General features: G+C 40.5%; 1 long non-coding RNA gene across 1 annotated transcript; it reads left to right on the top strand.

Moving 5' to 3' along the window:
- Nucleotides 1-532: 532 nt before the first annotated feature.
- On the top strand, nucleotides 533-5,914 carry LOC119620283 (uncharacterized). Its single transcript, XR_005236796.2, has 2 exons — nucleotides 533-670; nucleotides 2,768-5,914. It is a non-coding gene; the product is annotated as an uncharacterized lncRNA (long non-coding RNA).
- The last annotated feature ends 13,021 nt before the right edge of the window (nucleotides 5,915-18,935 follow it).

Here is an 18,935-nt window from a genome sequence, read left to right as displayed (position 1 = left end):
GACAGGCTGGGAGTGGAAAAAAAATTATAACCCAGGTGCCTCACCTTTTCCTCCACTGGTTGCTTTTCCCCCTATGCACTGACGCCTGGGAGCTTATTTACTGAGTCAATTAACAAAAGATAACCTCCCATTGTGCAACCATCAATAAATCAATCGTGTTAATACTATCTTGGAATGTCCCCGACTATTGACTTTCATATTGTTTACATTAGCCACTTGAGAAAGCCAGAACCCTTGAGTCAGCCTGTTTGGGCGTTAATGGGTTCTGGAGTAGCCATTACTACGTATAAGTCTCTTTACAAAATATTTAAGTTTCTCTGAGGTTGACCTGCTTTCTGAACATTGACGGTGCACTCTCCTCCCTCCCCACACGATCCTGCAGCACCAAGCTTGATGAATACTTAGGAAGGCAAACCATCATGATCAGTAATGGAGCAGTCACTTAGGGTACACCTATTTCTTTGTGATTTGAATAATCTATTTCCACCCACCCCAGCCCCACACTGTCAACCACCTTCAACAATCCGGGGAATCAAGTTAATCTTCAATTATGTGAAAGAATTTCAGGAACGAGTGCAGCTCAAGTTACCAAGTAACTTACTGTTGTGAAAAGATTCATACCGCAAGCTGCCTAAATGCAGGGCTTTTAATGATGTTCCCCGCCAACAAGGTAAGAAAAATCTTTCCAGGCAGTGATAATCTCTACATAGGGAACCTCCAAAACTTCTCAAGCTATCTTTAAAAGGAATGCAACAAAACAAAATCTTTCTATATTTTCTCCGTACATATTATAAAAAATAAGATTGAATATCATAATCATAATTATAAAGTTGGGTTTAGTGGTTTTTTTTTTTTTTTTGGTGTCATTAGCATTTCCTTCTTAATGGCATCAGAAATACTTAGAGAACAGGTTTTCTCTTAGAAGTCACAACTGCTCTGCTTCCAGTCCTAGGTAGTTTGCTAAAGCGTTCTATGCAGAGGGATTAAAAAGGAAGGTTGAGGGGCGGGGAATTGGGACACCAGTCCAGGGACTACAGAAGGTTCAGATTTCAGTGCTGGCTGCAGACCTGGGCAAAGTTCACTGCTCCCTTTTCACGACATGCTACATACTTTTCAAGTTCCCACTTGCTTCTTAGAGAGGAAAAAATGTGGCCTCCGAGTTCAGGTTGCTAGGGACAAGCTGAGCCAATTTAACCATGCATTCCTTTTCTAAAAGATAGGCTGGGTTGTTGTTGTTTTTTCACTGTAAATACCAGAAAGTCTTGATCCTCCCTACTCTAAACAAATACTTTTGCTACAACTTTGAAGTCATCTATCTCCCACGGTGAAAAACCAAGGATTGCATTCAGTAGCCTTTTCCTGCCTAAGTTTAGACAGAATTGAATAGTATTCTACTTTGTAGCACATCCTCTTATCAGACACCGGGCTTCGTTTTTCCTCTTGATAATGATGGGTATTTAAAATGCATATGACTATTGGATAATGCAACTCCCACTGTTCAAAGGCTTTTTTTTTTTTTTTTTTTTTTTTGCTTTGGCCTCATGATATATATGTCTACTTTGGGTGTTTTGAAGAGAGTGAAGGAAACAGACAGGACTTTGAAAGGAAAAACAGACATCTAATTGGCTGTCTCTTGCCGACCCTCCAGTGACCCTGCACTGAATACCTCTAATGGACATGTGTGATCTTGGAGCCTCTACTGCGATAAACAAGTTTTAGACTTTCAACTTGTTTTTGCAGCAGAATTCTTTATTCTCCTTAAAATTGATTTAAAAAAAAAAATTGAGTGAGCAAGGCATTAGCATAGGTATTTTATACAAAAGGGTGAAATGGTTTTCTAATTTTATAGATATAATATTTTTTAAAAGAATTCGGCTTCATTATGAATTTAGTTCATGTTACTGTGTCATTTTACATACTCTAAAAAGTGGGTTTTTTTTTTTTTAATATGGAAAGCAAGTATTTACCTTCAAAGCAGTAGTTACTAAATTCAAAAAGTTCAGAAAGTCAGTTAGGAGGCAATAATCTTAACTCCAAAAATTAATAACTCTCATGACATTGTTTATGTGAAACCTTGGAACTTCCTGTGCTGTAAACCATCTTTGAGTCAAGCTAGAAAATAGTAACAGTCAACTCAAATCCTTTATGCTTCAAAAAACACATGAGACTGTTGAACAGGCTACATTAAGTAATGTGGGGGTTAATGGGGAAAGCCCCCATTTCTACTTTCGTCAAAAGACTAGGAGACTCAGCCCCATCAGAGAGCTTTGCATTTCCCCTGCCACCTTAACTTCATGGGAACTGCCAGGGTACACTACCTCCTTTCTTTTCTTTCCCTTTTCACTATCTAGCATTTCTTCCCTTCTATTGTTCTTTCTTCACATCCATGTTGACCTTTTTTTTTTAACTTATCATCTAGGATCAATCAAGGCCTGCCTTGATGTTGCTCTGTGTCTTAACAGCAATTCTTCCTGGAATTGTCTGCTCACATGGATGTCTAAATGTTTAAGCACCCATGTAAATACTATGGTATCACTTTCTCATCAGCAGGGCTTTTGTGAGTTACAGAAAGACTGAGACCAATGCCACCATTTGAGATTCCAATATGTGAAATAATAAAGACATCCCCTAACAGGATTTTTTTAATGAATTAGGCTTTATTATTTGATATTTACAGTGTTTTCTGAGAATGTTCAATATAATAGAGGTAGTATTCCAGTTATTATAGGTATTTATTTGGAAATAATCCCAAAACTCTACATTGTAGGCATGAAGATGGGGCTTGCTTCCATCTGGCCCTCCTGCTACCTTCAGCAACACGCCCCACATCCAATCCTGCTTACAGTCGAAGATGAATCTGGCATAATACAAAGAGCACTGGACCAGAAGCATGAAGTTTCTCTTATCTGTGCCTTGGTTTTCTCACGTGGAAAACAGAAATGTTGACATAAATAATCCCACAGGTCTCTGCTAGTACCATTTTGTGATTCTATATCATGCTTACCACACCTAGAAACAGGGGCCATCATTCCAGCCAGCTAACAGAGAAAAATAAGATAAATAATCAGGCTTGGGAAATACATTCCGTAGACCAAGTAAACAAAGACAACAATCTGATATAAGTATTATAACTGGGGGATGAGGGGTTGCAAATGGAGATCCACCACAGTCAACTCTACTTGAATTCCCCTGTTCTCGACAGGCAGCAGCAATCATAATGGACTTGGAGCACCAGTCCCACAACATCACAGGACATCCAGACATAATTGCATTAATACTCGCACAACTATCCGGTTATTCAGCATTGCCCAATATGTGAATAAAACTCTTAGGAAAAATTAATGCTTGCTTGATGCTTTGACACATTTCCCTTTACAAAGCAAAGATCCCTACTCCTCTCACTTTCTCACATGTAGCATTACAACTAGTCAGCATCCACATGAGTCCTTATAATTAATCAGATCTACTGAGAGGTAGGTCCAAGATGCAGGGTAAGGAGAGATCAAGCAGAAACAAAATACACAGCCATTGCTCTGTATCTTCAGGAGATTGGTTCCGGAACCCCCTTCAATGCCAAAATCTGCAGATGCTCAAGTCTCTTATGTAAGATGGTATAGTGTTTGCATATAACCTACTAATATCCTCCTGTATACTTTAAATCATCTCTAGGTCACTTACAATACTTAATACAATGTGAGTGCTATGTAAATGGTTATCATACTGTATTTTTATTTGTATTCATTTTATTGCTGTATTATTACTTCTTTTTTTTTAACAATTATTTTTAATCTGTGGTTACTCGAAGCTGCAGATGCAGAACCCAGGGATATGGAGGCCCAACTGTACTTTTACCTTATTATGTAGGCTATGCTAATATTAATGACTAGAACGTTATGTTATTTCTTCTCAGATTTCAATAACAGTTGAACCTCAGGGTCAAAGTATCAGGCACTAAATTGAAGAGAATGCTGATGATTAGGACAGGAAAGCAACTTAAGCATCTATTAGTCCAGCCTACTATGAAAAGTAGGAATTCCTTCAACAAAATTCTCACACATGCCTATCCAACTTCCCAATGATTAAAGCAATAACAACAGTAATGATAATAATAAACACATATTTCACACTTACTGTGTGCCAGACACTGTCCTAAGTATATTGAGTACTGATTGTGAATCAGCACTGTTCTTAAGACTTCATAGACACTTAACTTATTGAATCTTGAAAATGCCTCTAGGAGGCAGGATCTATTATTGCTCTTATTTGATAGATGAATCAATGGAAACAGAAAAGAGTTAACTAACTTGCCAGAGGTCACAAAGTTAGACTGAGAAGAGCTGGACAATTGCACTAAACAGACTAGCCCTGTAGCCTGTCCTGCTAATCCTATGCTACCAATAGGGGCAAAGGACAGAGACAAAGTAGGGGATTAGAATCCATTTCAACACGACTTTAATTAATAGAAAGATCTTCAGTTTTCTGAGCAAAAGCTGCCTCCTTTAGTCTTCATATTACCCACTAGTTCTAAAGAGAATAATTATTCCTTCTTCCATTTGACAGTGCTTTTTTATCAAAGATTGACAAACTATGGCTTGTAGGCCAAATCTGGCCCACCATCTGTTTTTATATGGGCCATGAGCTAAGAAGGGATTTCAAGTTTTCAAATGGTTGGGAAAAATATCAAAAGAAGAATAATATTTTGTGACACATGAAAATCACATGAAATTTAAATCTCAGTGTCTATAAATGAAGTCTTATTGGAACACACTCATACTTCACTTACATATTGTCTGTGGCTGCTTTTACTTTACTATAAGGTCGGAATTAAGTACTTGAAAAAAGACCACATGGCCCAGTAAAGCCTAAAATATTTACTATCTGGCCCATTGCTAGAATGTGTGCTGATTCTTGCCTTAAATAGTAGAAGGTGGTTCTCATGTCCTTTCCTAAAATGCTCTTTTTTTATAGTAAAATACCTCAGGTCCCCCCAACCACCATCATCTCATTATCCCGGAAACTCTCCTCTGGCATTCTTTGGTGCATATTCTATCTCTCTGAAAATTCTCCTCAGTGGTATATGGCTACGATGGAATACTACTCAACAATAAAAAGGAACAAACTACAGTAGAGACACACAACGACATAATGAATCTCCAAACCACTATTCTCAGTGAAAAAGCCCTGCACGTCTTTTTCTCACTGCATAATTGTATCTACAGGAAATCCTAAAATGGGTAAAATTAATCTAGGGTGAAAAATTATATATCAAAATAATGGTTGTCTTTGGAAAAATGGGGCAAGGATTGGTGGAATGGGCATGAGAGAACAATTTGGGATGCTGGAAGCATCCCAGATCTTGAGAGTTGTTTGGGTTACATAGTTGTGTATATTTGCCAAAATCCACCAAAATGTACATAGTTTGAATATTATACTGTATCCACCTCAAAAACAAACCTTGTAAGTAAATATTGCATTCTAGTTAATGATCTGCATACTGAAAAGTTTAGTGGTAACGGTATCAAGGTGTGCAACTCATTTGAAATGTGTTGGAAAATCAAGGTGGTTGGATGATTGGGTGGAGGGAAGGACAGATGGCAAGAGATGTGAAAAAGCAAGAGAAGTAAAGTGTTCATTGTCAAAAGTGGGTGACGGATACCTGGATGTTCACTATCTAATTCTTTCACCTCCTACATTTAAGTCTTGTCACAACAAAACTTCCTTCTAAAATAACATTTTCAAAGTAAAATTTTTATGATAAATGAGACAGATAGATAAAGGTAATGTCTGGCATGAAAAAAAGTACTCTAAAAGTTGCACAAAGCAACATCGTTATTTCCCTTCCTTTGTCCATTTTTATGTTAGCATTTATTTTCCTTTGATGTATCTGATTGGACCCTGAAATATCTACCTTAAACGTATCCAAAAAGACATCTTGGGTATAACCATTGGGACTAGTGATAAGAATTTATTCTATAATGAGATCTAATTCCATGGCAAGAGGCCAACTGTCATTTCTTTGTTTAAATTTTATGATAAGAGATGCATACAGTGAAAGACATAGAAACAGACCCAGTCAGATGCCTCCACCAAATCCACTTGTGGAAAACTGTAAATTCCACAAGTGAGTTTACACTCTTGTCTCATGAATGTATAGAAAGAAGAATGCATTTGTTTGTTTGATTATAGCTGAATTTCTGCCTTTGTAACCCCACCAGTAGGTGGTCATGTATTTCTCATACTGAGGTTCACTACCACTTCACAAACAATATGCTCAACACTGTTGCAAGCATCAGATGAGTGTGTGTGCATGACAAAAATTTGAAAAAGTCCTCAAAATATGCAGCCTAATCTCTGGATTAACTGTTTCTTTAAAGGGCCTTTGCAGTGTATAATCTGCAGACTGGTTCTGTTGCTTTTATGCAATGCCAATATTATTAGTAGCAATAATACAATCACACTTCAACTATTTGGAGGTCAATTAGCTGGAAAGTTCTGCCTTCTGAATGGAAGCTAAGAAACAAGTAAGTAAGCAAGAAAAATTCTGCGGGCAGTCAAAATAGCTGCAAAAGCTTCAGGGTGCCAAGCTCATATATTTGCTCATGGGAGAGTCTCTAAAGCCAAAGCTCAAAATCCTATGATGCTTATTTATGCAAAATTCTAACAAGCTTGGGTTTTCAGCTCATAATCTAACAGAGGTCGCATATAGGCAGGCACGGTGAAAGCACCAAGAATCGGAAGAGTTATTAACCATCATTCAAAAATCAGAAAGGACTACAATTTGGGAGGAGGGAATTCAGGGGTGGAAAAGTCCACCTTAATGCTACCAAGTTAGCATTTTATAAACTATGTTCCTAAAATTATAGTTCCACAAGATATTAAAGAAGGATTTTTAAAAATAAAAAAGAGGACTGGGAATGGTGGCTCACACCTGTAATCCCAACACTTTGAGAGGCCAATGCAGGAGGATTGCCTGAGCCCAGGAGTTCTAGACCAGCCTGGATGGCATAGTGAGACCCCCTCTATACTAAAAATCAGAAAAATCAGATGGATGTGGTGGCATGCGCCTGTGATCCCAGCTAGTCAGGGAGCTGAGGTGGGAGGATCACTTGAGCCCAGGAGGTCGAGACTGCAGTGAGCCATGATTGTGCCACTGCACTCCAGCCTGGGTGACAGAGCAAGACCCTGTCTCAAAAAATTTAAAAAAGAAAATAAAAAGTTAGAGGAGGTGCTATCCTCAGATATGTTTAGAAAATACTGGTCTAATAGTGTTTCAATATTTCTATTGTGATTCTAGCAAGTTCTAGAAAGAACATTGATTTTGTGGTTGTTCTTCCTTTCCTCACTCCACATTTTTTCTTTTATTTTGCCTGAAACTTACAGATTTTTCTTTTTTTTTCTCCTCATCATAATGATGTTCATCAGTCTGCCTGAATCTTCTGGTCTGGGTGTGGCTCTGACTTTTCAAACACCCTTCTTAAGCAGGTGTTTCCTCTCCTATCCCAAACATTATATTCCTTTTAGTTTGTGTTGTACAGATTCCAGGCCACATTTCTACTTTTTGAGGACAGCTTCCAAATCATCCACATGTTCACTTTCTTTTCCACTTCCCTCAGTTTTCACTTCCTACTTCCTTTCCCCAACTTTTTCCTCTCCAGATTGTATGCCAGGCATTCTTTGCCTATACTCTGCTTTGAAATCCTTCCTGCATTTCCTCTCTATCTCATAGCTTTGCAATTTTTGCTACTCTTGCTCCCTTCCTGCATATTTCTTTCATATCATGAATCCCAACTACCTCTCCTCTCCTGCCAAATCGAATGCATCAGTTGAAAGCCACCTGAAAATCCCCCTTCTCTTCCCATCTGTGCAACCCCACCAGTTGACCTTCAACATGCATTTCTCCTAAGTGAACCCACCAGCATGCATGGGGAAAAGGGATATTAGTTCATTCCTCTTCCCTGGCAACCCTTGAGTATAGGACTATGAGCCCCCCTGACAAATAATGTCCTCCATGCCATGCCATCAACATTGGATTTTGAGTCAGTAGAACTGTGTTCCATCTGAAACTCTGCCTCTTATTTACTTGGCTCAGTCACTTAATTTTTTTGAACCTCAGTTGTCACATCTATAAAAGGGCAGTAAGCCCTGATTTATCCCACGGGGTTGAGTGGAGCCAATGAGGCCATGTTTGTGCAAGCTCTTCACCAGGTGGTAGATGTGACAGTTTTATTCTTTCACTTGAAAATTTCATTTATATTTGAAGCCCTGGGAGTAGAGTTTCATTCTCTTTTTTTATCTTCCTAGAGATGAGGTCTCATTTTGTCACCCAGGCTGGAGTGCAGTGGTGTGATGACTACAGTCTTGACCTCCTGGGCTCAAGAGATCCTCCAGCCTAAGCTTCCCAAGTAGCTGAGACTACAGGCTCACACCACCATTTCTGACTCATTCTCTTTAATAGTCTCAAATTCTTCTGGTTCTACCAGGTTTTCATTTATTCTTTACATATACCAACTGAATTCTCCAGTTTGATCAGATCACAGACTTGGCTGTACTAATAGCAAAGTGGTTAAGTGCATGATCACCATTCTCCACGTTCTGGCTGAAAACTTGACTCCATCATTTAGCAGGTGCAGGACATTGGGAAAGTCCACTTATCCTGGACTTCCTGTTTCCTTATCTTTTTTTTTTTTTTTTTTTTGAGGCAGAGTTTCACTGTTGTTGCCCAGGGTGGATTGCAATGACAATCTCCACTCATTGCAACCTCCGCCTCCCAGGTTCAAGCGATTCTCCTGCCTCAGCCTCCCGAGTAGCTGGGATTACAGACATGCGCCACCACCTCCAGCTAATTTTGTATTGTTAGTAGAGACGGAGTTTCTCCATATTGGTCAGGTTGGTCTCGAACTCCTGACCTCAGGTGATCCACCTGTCTCGGCCTCCCAAAGTGCTGAGATTACAGGTGTGAGCCACCACGCCCAGCCCCTTGTCTTTAAAATGGGGCGACTTCTGTAGTGAGTATGGCCACTAAGGAAGGTCATTGTGATGATTATGAGTCCAAAGGAGTGAGATCTTAGCCCACATGGTTATTAGCCCTGCCTCTCTGCCCCTGCCTCGGTTTTCTTCCTTGGTTCCTCCATTCTCCATCTCTTGCTCTTGTCTGTCTCTTCCTGTCACCCCACGGTGGTGCAAGCTGGTGCTCCCTGCACATCCAGTAAAATCTCAGGGGAAAAGTTCAGCCTTTGCAGCCTCCCGAGGGGCTGTTCTCCTTGGGCTGCTGCTGGCTTTGTGGCTCCTCCTTCCTCCCCTGGATTCTTTCCTGGCATCCTCCCGTGTTTTCACTGTCTTTCTGATTAGAGAGTATGTCAGTGGGACAGGAAAATTTACTGATATATTAATTTGTGTTTTTATCTCAGCATTTGCCCTCTGCTCTACAAAGGAAGCCAGGCCTCTCTTTTCCCCTGCCTCGAGGGAGGTTTGTTTTAAAAGTCCAAAGCCAAGACACCTGGCTTTTGTTTCCTCAAAGCTCAAGCTGTGGGAGGAGATAATGCCAGCAGGGAGGAAGAGGGGAGAAGCTCGGGCCTTTGAGAGGAGGGAGAGAGTCAGGGAGACAGAGAGAGATTTTGATAGATAGAAAGGGGGCGAAGGCCAGAGAAGCAGGCCACTTACAGAGACAGGCCCCGAGTGGCTACCTCTCAGTGAGGATGGCTGTCAGGTGGACCACTGGCCCCTAATCGCAGACTGACAGATGCAGCAAACGCTCCAGCCAATGTTCCCAGCACCCAACACACTTGCAGGCAGCAGAGCCACAGGAGGGAAGCTCAGGTATGTAGGGACAGTGGCAAGCAGAAGAGACAGGGACAGCTAAAACTATAAATCAGAACGTCTAATGTTTGCTGCCCACTCGGAATGTGCTAAGCACCATTCTAGGATCTTGGCAAATATTAGAATGGTCACTCCTCAAGACAACCCTCCATCCCCACATTCACAGCAGAGGAAACAGGAACACAGAAGTAAATTTTCTAAGATCACAGAACTGGGACATGGTAAAGCCAGATACACAGAAATATTGAGAGTCCACCAATTTATTGCAAAATGCTAAGAATGAAATACTGCATAGGCCAGAAAATAATACAGAAACTGAAAACACAGACCCCTCTGAGTGCCACTGGAAGCGAAACCACAGCAAGGCCTGGACTCTTTCTAGGCTTCACTAGCTCTGTAACTGATGTTCAATTGTATTTTGATCATGGAAATATTATCTTTCTTCAGATAAATCAGAGGTGTGTATGTTCAGAGCATAAGGAATAGCCTGGAATTCCCCAGTTCCCCTTTCAGTTTTCTGGCTTCCTAATTTACCCTGTGAACACTACCTGACCTTGCTACTTCCTATTTACTTTTCTCATCTGTAAAATGGGTATAAGGAATCACCTAGGCTAGCATTTATGATCACTGAGGACCTGTTCCATAATTAGGAGCTGCTATTATCATTGTCATCCCCATGTCCAGTCCTGCTTAGTCCTACAGCCTACCCAGCACCTAGGCTGCCTTTACTGAGTATCTCTGTAGGTCAGACACAGTGCTGGGTGCTGAGTCCTGTCTCTGAATGCATCCCCCGTCTGGTTGGAGGAGAGACCCATGAGAAGATCTTTAGTGCAATATGATAAGTGCTACAAATAGAATAATCCCAGTATCCCACAGGGGCCTAGGATGAGGCCCCTAGCCACACTGCAGGCTGGGAATGAGGGCAGATTTCCTGAAGAAGTTAATGGCCCGAGTCTTCACAAACAACAGTAACCTCCACTGCCTCACAGTGGGGAGTGGGCCAGAGCCTCCCCCCTCCCTCTTCCAGTCCTCAAAAATGGCTCCTGAGCCTGAACACACTCCTAATACTGCCCCAGCAGCTAATTTGAGAGTTCTGAGCTACCCATAGCTTGCATCATTCTGGGCCACAGACCAAACCAGCAGCGAAGAAGCCAAGAGCATTCAGGGCTGCCGACACATTCCATAAACCCAAATTTCCAGTGTTGCCTTGAGTAAGATGTATACAGGAAATTTTCCATGTGTCAATTAAGCTCATTGGGCATGTGACATAAAAAGGAAATGTAAATGTGGGATTCTGATTGGCAAAGTTCAAAAGCCTGCGATTTTGATGCCCAGATATAGATCTGCAAGCTATTAAGAGTACTTGACTTCCAACATCCAGAGGTTGTGAAGAAATGCCTGGCACATCAGAGGAAAAAAATGCAGCGCTGAATAGCAGTCTTGGGAAAATACTTAGTTCCCAGAGTAAAATGTACATGTTAAATGAGTTCAAGAAGCAACTCAACTGTTCTACTTCTCTATCATTTCAAAATCCCCTAATAGATGTTCAATTTTCAAAGAAAATAATGTTGCATTTTGACCGTTTTCCCCTCTAGATGCCCTAGACAGACGTGAGGTTGCAATACTAACCTTGACTTTGAATTGCTTTTCAGTTCATGTCATTGTAAACTTAGCATAAAACCCTGTGCTTCCCCAGAAAGTATGTATCTTGTTGCTAGCACAATGATTGAGTCCACTTGTCTATTCCAGGACACGAGAGGATCTAACTAAGTCAGAACACCCCACGTCTAGCCCATATATCTATTTATTACTGAATTCACCGGGAAAGACAAGCTGAGTTATCATTTAGCTGAGAAAACCTGAGAGCCATTTATGTGCATGAAGTACAGCACAGACAGAGCCATCAAGGCAGGCTTGAAGGAAACACATTGAACACTCAGCCTACGCAAATCCCCTCGCCACTGCCACTGGAGCCGAATGAATGGTGCAGGCAACAAGAGCGGCCCTAGGATGCTTGTCTTCTTCCCAGCCCCCATCCCAACCTTCAACGATTATGAATACAATCGTTTGTGACAGATTGCTCCCCAGTCTTCCGCCTTAAATTCTATATGATAAATTCAACACGAAGTGACAGTCACAGCAAGTGTTCAGAGCTCTATCTAAAAAAACTAATTTTACTGAAGTTAGAACTCGATGAACAAGAAAATGTGAATGTACACCTAAGGTGTATCTCAAAACTTTAATCTCTATGAATGCCATCATGGTAATTTATGGCTGGGATGATATTAATATTTTAAAATATTTCGCTAAAGAAGTACTGTGAGACTTTAAAGTTGTATTGTTATGCAAAGATGATAATATTTCAATGGGTCCTTCCCAGTGCTGGTATGTTAATGGGGCAAGAAAAAGAAAACAGCTGCTTTTGTTAGCCAAGCAGCAGACATAATAAGACTGTCCTGTGGTTAATTTCTAGGAAAACGTTCTTCTTCCTTTTTTATTATTTGGGGGTGAAAAAATGTCTTGGGCTACTATTGTCTGTTTAAATTAGGCAAATGCAATTAAGAAGAGTCAAATGTACACAGGCTCCAATGATGGGTAAAATTAAGGTCACCAGTTGCAGCCCTAATCCAAGCTGCGTTGCTTGATCTCAGCTTTAGCCATTACAATTGTGTGGAATGGAAATGTCTTGCTCGTGTTGGGGTTAATGTAGACTGACTGGGTAGCTAGAGATAAATCCTGCAGGCCTGCTTGAATGTGCAAATGCTTAACACTGACATTTTGAAAAAGTAAAATTGGGTTTCATTCCCCAGGATTAGGTCAGAGTCCTTTCCTCGTCCCCGCCCCTGCCCCGACCCCGCCTCTCCAAACTAAGCAGAGAAGCAGAAGAACATTTTTTCTTGCCAATTTTTTTTTTTTTTTTTCCCTCAGGAATCCTTTGCATTTGCCATTTGTGTACATTTCTTGCTCATTCCAAACAGGAAAGTTCTGTTGCCTCACAAAAAAAAATAGTAGTTGTCTTCCTTTTCATATTCATAAAGGTTATATTTGTGTTGCTTGATATTATTTTACCTTGTTAAGGAGTTGTTTCAGGTACTCAGTAGATATAGAGAAAACATTTAGCATATAAAAACAAAAAGTTGACATTTACAGCCAGGAGCTACGTACGCAATTGCAAAGGTCATCAATGAGTAAACAGATATTAATGGTTAGCCGGATAACTGGTACATAAACAGGTCACATTAATAATTAACACCAGGAAAAACTAGCACTTCCAACCAAGCTCAGGAAAGTGGGTGCCAGAGGAAACCCCCCAAAAATATAAGAAAACCCCAGTGGTGATTTCTGATTGTTAGAGAGTGAAAAAATTACTTCTTCATTTTTATGTTTCTCATATTCTCACCAAAAAACAGTTCTGAGACAGTCGTGATAAAAAGTAAGTGCAATGATGGAGGAAAATTTTCTGGATGATCACTGATTTGATAAATTTTACTTAGTCTAACGTTTGTGGTTCTTTTGTTTTCCTTCCATGGCAATGTGTAAAATCACTCAGGAAATGTATTTTATCACTAACCTGCAAAGCCTCTCTAAAAGTATTGGCTTCCTCGTTGAGTTATTAAGTCCATGCCTTGTTTTAAAACTTCTGCGCTAAGAGGGTTACATTTTGTACCTGCTGATTGGCATTCACCCAGTTTTTTAATGGGAAAAGGTCAAGTCCAAGCTGTAGACTCGAAGGCAAATGTGTTGGGGGTGTAGCAGGGAATCCTGATGAGTGAAGTGGGTGCCCCAGGGACCATGAGGAACCCAGGAGTGAATGTGCCGTAGCCCCACAGAAAGCCCCTAAGAACCACAGCATCATATCTTTTGATTTTTTAAAGAAGCCATATTTTGTGTGAAATCTCTAGATTTATAACTCATGGGCCAAACAATACGTTATCTACTGCAGGCCACACCAGACCAGTTTAAATCTCCCGTTTAAAATAAAAACAAATAAATAAACAAACACAAAAGAACACCTGAAAATTTGCCAAGGAGGAAGAAAGCGTGAGTGTATCTTTACAATTTATTCTACGGTTTCTCTTCTCCTTTAAATACACAGTTCACTATAGGATTGTCCTAAAGAGAAAGCTAATAAAATAAGACAATAGACTTCATAGAGATCTGAAATATCCGCAAGGACCTGAAACGGACCCTCAGAACTCTGTAGATGAAAGTCAGATGAGATACTTTTATACACATAGCCTAATGGTTTACAGATGAGTGAGTGGCACTGCTTTCAAATATAATGTGAAGAAACCAATTTTTAAATAAATGTGTAGCTTGACTATCAAGCCCACAGGAGATATTGTGACTTACCCAACCTGAAAATCAAATTATTTAAGGTTGGTTATACTAATAACAGCCTCTAACCAACTGCTAAGGTGGACTATAAACCCAGACTAGCCACAGGCAGCAAATGAGATGGGTTCGAGAGGATATGGAAATAAATAAGATACAAGTCTTGTTTACTAGTTCAATGTGGGGTAGACTTCAACAGATGTGAACTACAAAGTGTGTATGGGAACTTGTTTCTTGTTGAAGGAGGGCTGTTGGCCAAATGTCCTCGTAACCTGGTGCCTCTCCACTTCTCCACAGTCACATCCCCACCACATAGTACCTTGTCACCACTGACAATAGCCCCAGAGAGCCATGCTTTCTCCTGTCTCCCAGACTCTCTTCACCTCAAGTATCTCCATGCCACCTTGACTTTCGCTTGTCCCTTTTGAATCCCATAAAGTTCAACTAAGTTCAAGTGTCCCCTCCCCTCTTCCAGAAGGCCTCATCTAAGCCCTCCGGGGGGCCTCTCCCTTGTGTTCCCTCAAATACCTCTGTCAACCTCTGGGCCAGCCCCGACTTCTCACTGCAATCATGGGCGCAAGTGCCTATCACCTCACAGGACTGCAAATTCCTTGCTCAAGGCAGAGGCTACTGCTTTCATCTTCCAACCCCCACCACCTAGCCCTGTGCTTGCAAAACAGCATATTAATGCTGGACAAATGCATACATGAAGGAAACGAATGGGCCTCTGAGTGATAATGCTTAGAAAAGAGACTCTGATAAGTGAAATATAAATGCGTAAATCTGCTACAGCTTTTTTTTTTTTTGCTTCGTCTAAATCTTTGCACGTGTTTGCTGCAATTACATCTGTGACAGCAAGTTTTATTCTGAACGGATCTTATTAATAAAAGTAATAAAATATCAAACAATTCAGGTCTTCGGCTTTTTAATCTACAGAAGGGAGATTGATAGCGCCTGCCTTGCTAGGCTGAGAGGGTGGTTGAGAGGACTACCTGAAATGATGTATGTGATCATGTACAAGAGTGAGCCCCAACTGCAATCTGCACTGAGGGAGCGGCCCCCCGAGAGCTGCCATCTCTACTCATCTCTGACTGTCTGGCTCTGTCAAAATACTCTGCCTACGTCTATGACCCAATCTTTGTATGAGCAAGCTTCTGCCTCCAGTCTTAGGATCCCCAGACCTAGCACAACATCGGCGCATAGCAAGTGTTCACTAAGTGTTTGTAATATGAGGATGTACATGACAAACATTATGGTCGTTTCATTCATTCAAACTGCACAAGGCACCATTAAACAGGACAAAACGTGAAGGCAAAAAGGGGGAAACAGAAATGATTGAGAGGCTAACATTTACAAGGCACCCTATATATCTGATTTTGTTTACTTCCTAGGTTATTTCACGTCACCTGTGAAATAGCTAATGTTGTCCTTATTTTGTATGGAAGGGCTCTGGGCATTAATAAGTTGGTATTATGCCAATGAATGACTGGTCAATAACAGGCAGAGCCAGGGTTTGAACCCAATATATCACACCGCATCTCTGTGATAAAACTCTTACACTCCAGGCACTGACAGTCTGCAGCACATCTGACCTCACAGAGTCAATAACATCTAGAGATGCACAAAAACTCAGGGCACGTCTATTCAACCCCCAGATCACCGAGGAGGAAACTGAGGTTCAAAGGGAAGTATATGAATGAGGCCAGAGAGAGTCAGTAAAAAAGTATGTTAGTAAAAAGCTCTTTTTGTTTTTTTGTTTGTTTGTTTGTTTTTGTTTTTGAGACGGAGTCTCACTCTGTTGCCCAGGCTGGAGTACAGTGGCGCGATCTCGGCTCATGGCAAGCTCCGCCTCCCGGGCTCACATTCTCCTGCCTCAGCCTCCTGAGTAGCTGGGACTACAGGCACCCACCACCAGGCCCGGCTAATTATTTGTATTTTTAGTAGAGATGGGGTTTCACCATGTTAGCCAGGATGGTATCGATCTCCTGACCTCGTGATCGGCCCGCCTCGGCCTCCCAAAGTGCTGGGATTACAGGCGTGAGCCAGTGCACCCGGCCATAAAAAGCTCTTATGATTCACACTCACAAGTTAAGTCATATTTCTATACCATTTCCATCACATTTACATGTGACAGTTCATGTTAAGTGTAATAAAATGTTAAATAATTCAGATTTTCAGCTTTTTAATCTACAAAGGGATTTCTAAATAATTGTACTTTGTTTCATCGAATGGCCTTTACAAAAATAGCATATATTTTCAGTTCAAAAAGAATTACATCTTACATGACTAAACAAAGTTTCTCTCTCCTCACAAAATACCAGTGACCTCTTTCTTAAACAACAGGCCAAGACTACTGACTGAAACCCTGGCAGAGACAGTATAACTCAACTGAGAAAGGCCTCATAAACAAATAACTAAAGTAATAATTAAACACTAGGAAAGAGCAAAGACATTTGCTCTTTAAAAATCAAACGAAAAATAAAGTAAAATAAAATAAAATAAAACCTCTGTGAACATTGCTTCGGTCATCTTTAAAAGCTTTCCCAAATTCCAAATGGCTCTGTTATTAGCGATTCTTAATGCATGAGCTAGTCATTTAAGGATAAATCTTTCAGTAATTCAAAACAAGGACTCTTCAGTAAATAGTTGAAATTAAGGGGGGAGTTCGAGTCATCTGGTTTCCATTAGGATGATAAAATAGTTCACTCGAAACCTTTTACAATATGCTTTGTTACCGGGAGGTGTCTGTGCATCTCACTCCATCACTAGCCATTTGACACAACATAAAAAGCTTCAAAAGCCATGTTAGGCCTCTTAATCAAAAACTAATTGTAATAGATATTGGGGAGTGTTAACACGGTGACCGCTAGGTTGTAGCTGTGGTGTGGAAGCTGCAGTGAACATTAAACACAACCCCGGGTTGATAGGGCTTATCTCAATTTCAGAGCTAAGTGCTAAGTACTACAGGCCAGTATCTCCTTGCTATGGCTTTGTACCACTTTTGGAGTTAATTGCCCCAGAAGGCTACATCTTCTTAATGAAATTTATAACATTGTCAGAGAACTTGGAAGATACTGCTGCAGTTTAGCAGACTTCACAGAAAACAGAGACATAAACAGAAGGGAAAAGAAAATACATACTTGGAGCCTAATGCATCTGCAGCCCGGGCAGAGGTGGTGCAGAACTCCCCAGGCACAGAGGCATTTGCAGCACATTAACTCTTTCAAGCCTGTAATGGAACAGTCATTGCACTCTAATGGAAAGGTAATAATTGGTATCACAGGGCCAGTAAGGTAGACATTCAATAAATACTTAATGATGAGTTTTGCATGGCTAGAATTACCAGCAAGCAAGAACTGGCATCTTTTTTGTGTGGTTCCTGTGCCTAACCTAGTGCCTAAGATATGACTGGTGCTCAGGAAATCGTTTCTGAAAAATTGATGAATGAATAAATGATCTTACTAGAGTGCAGTACTTGATAATTTTCAGAGTGCTTTCATGTTTGATTCCCACAACCATCCACTTGATAGGTCTAGGGTTTTATTAATAACCAGTCCTGGTCTCGAACACGCACTTCATAGTTCCCTTTCCAGTCTTCTTTCCTTCAGATGGACTAGAGTGATGTTCTGTACCACCACGTTTTTAAATGACTAAGGAGGATTTTAATACTTAAAGACTACCAGCGATTTTAGATCGGTGACTGGATCCTGGAACACACACATACACAAAACAATTAGAAGAAAAACTGGTGAAATCTGATAAAGTCTAGAGTTTAGTTAATAGTATTATGCTTAAGTGTAGTTAATTTCTTGGAATCATGGCTGTGGGTAAGGAGTTAACTTAAGGGCAAGCTGGGTGAAAAATGTATAGGACTTCTCTGTACTATTTTGAATTTTTCTGTAACTCTAAAATTATTTAAAAATAAAAACAATTTGATAATAACTAATTTACCTTTAAAATTATATGTATTAACATATTGTAGTGTATTGTATTCACATTATGGTGCCAAATTGGCACTGGGATAATTATAAGTAAATACTCCTGGAGAAAAGCAAAGTATAATTTTTCAACTAACCCCTTAGAAAAACATTTGCAGGTGTGTAAAGGCAACATAATTTCCTTTTCCAATTTATAAGTATTATTTTTTGAGACAGGGTCCAGTTCTGTCACCCAGGCTGAGTGCATTGGTATGAGCATGGCTCACTGCTCCCTTGATCCCCCACCCCACCCCACCCCACCGGGCTCAAGCAATCCTCCCATCTCAGCCTCTGGAGCAACTGGCACCACAGGCACATGCCACCATGCCCGACTGATTTTTGGATTTTTGTAGAAATAGAGTCTTGTTATGTTACCCAGGATGGTCTTGAACTCCTGGGCTCAAGCAATTCTCCTGCCTCGGCCTCCCAAAGTGCTAGGATTATAGGTGTGAGCCACCACACCCGGCCATCCAATGTGTATTTCCTTACAGTGTTTTTGTATCCTGATAAAGTAGAGTTGTTTTGTAATTAACACATACAAGTGAAATTTTTACCACTGTTTTCGTATTTATAAAATTATTAACATTAAAAATAATTTAAAATTATTATTATTATTAATTTTTAGTATAGACGGGGTTTCATCACGTTGGCCAGGATGGTCTCAGTCTTTTGACTTCGTGATCTGCCCGTCTCAGCCTCCCAAAGTGCTGGGATTACAGGCGTAAGTCACTGTAATTAATTTTTAAATGAACAATTTGTTTTAGAAAGAAAGACAAACAGCACACAGGGAAATAAAGGAAAAGGCTA

This window comes from Chlorocebus sabaeus, chromosome 29 (assembly GCF_047675955.1).
Source record: "Chlorocebus sabaeus isolate Y175 chromosome 29, mChlSab1.0.hap1, whole genome shotgun sequence".
Classification (NCBI taxonomy): Eukaryota; Metazoa; Chordata; class Mammalia; order Primates; family Cercopithecidae; genus Chlorocebus; species Chlorocebus sabaeus.
The sequence above is the reverse complement of the archived record's forward strand: the minus strand, read 5'-3'. Positions and strand labels throughout refer to the sequence as shown.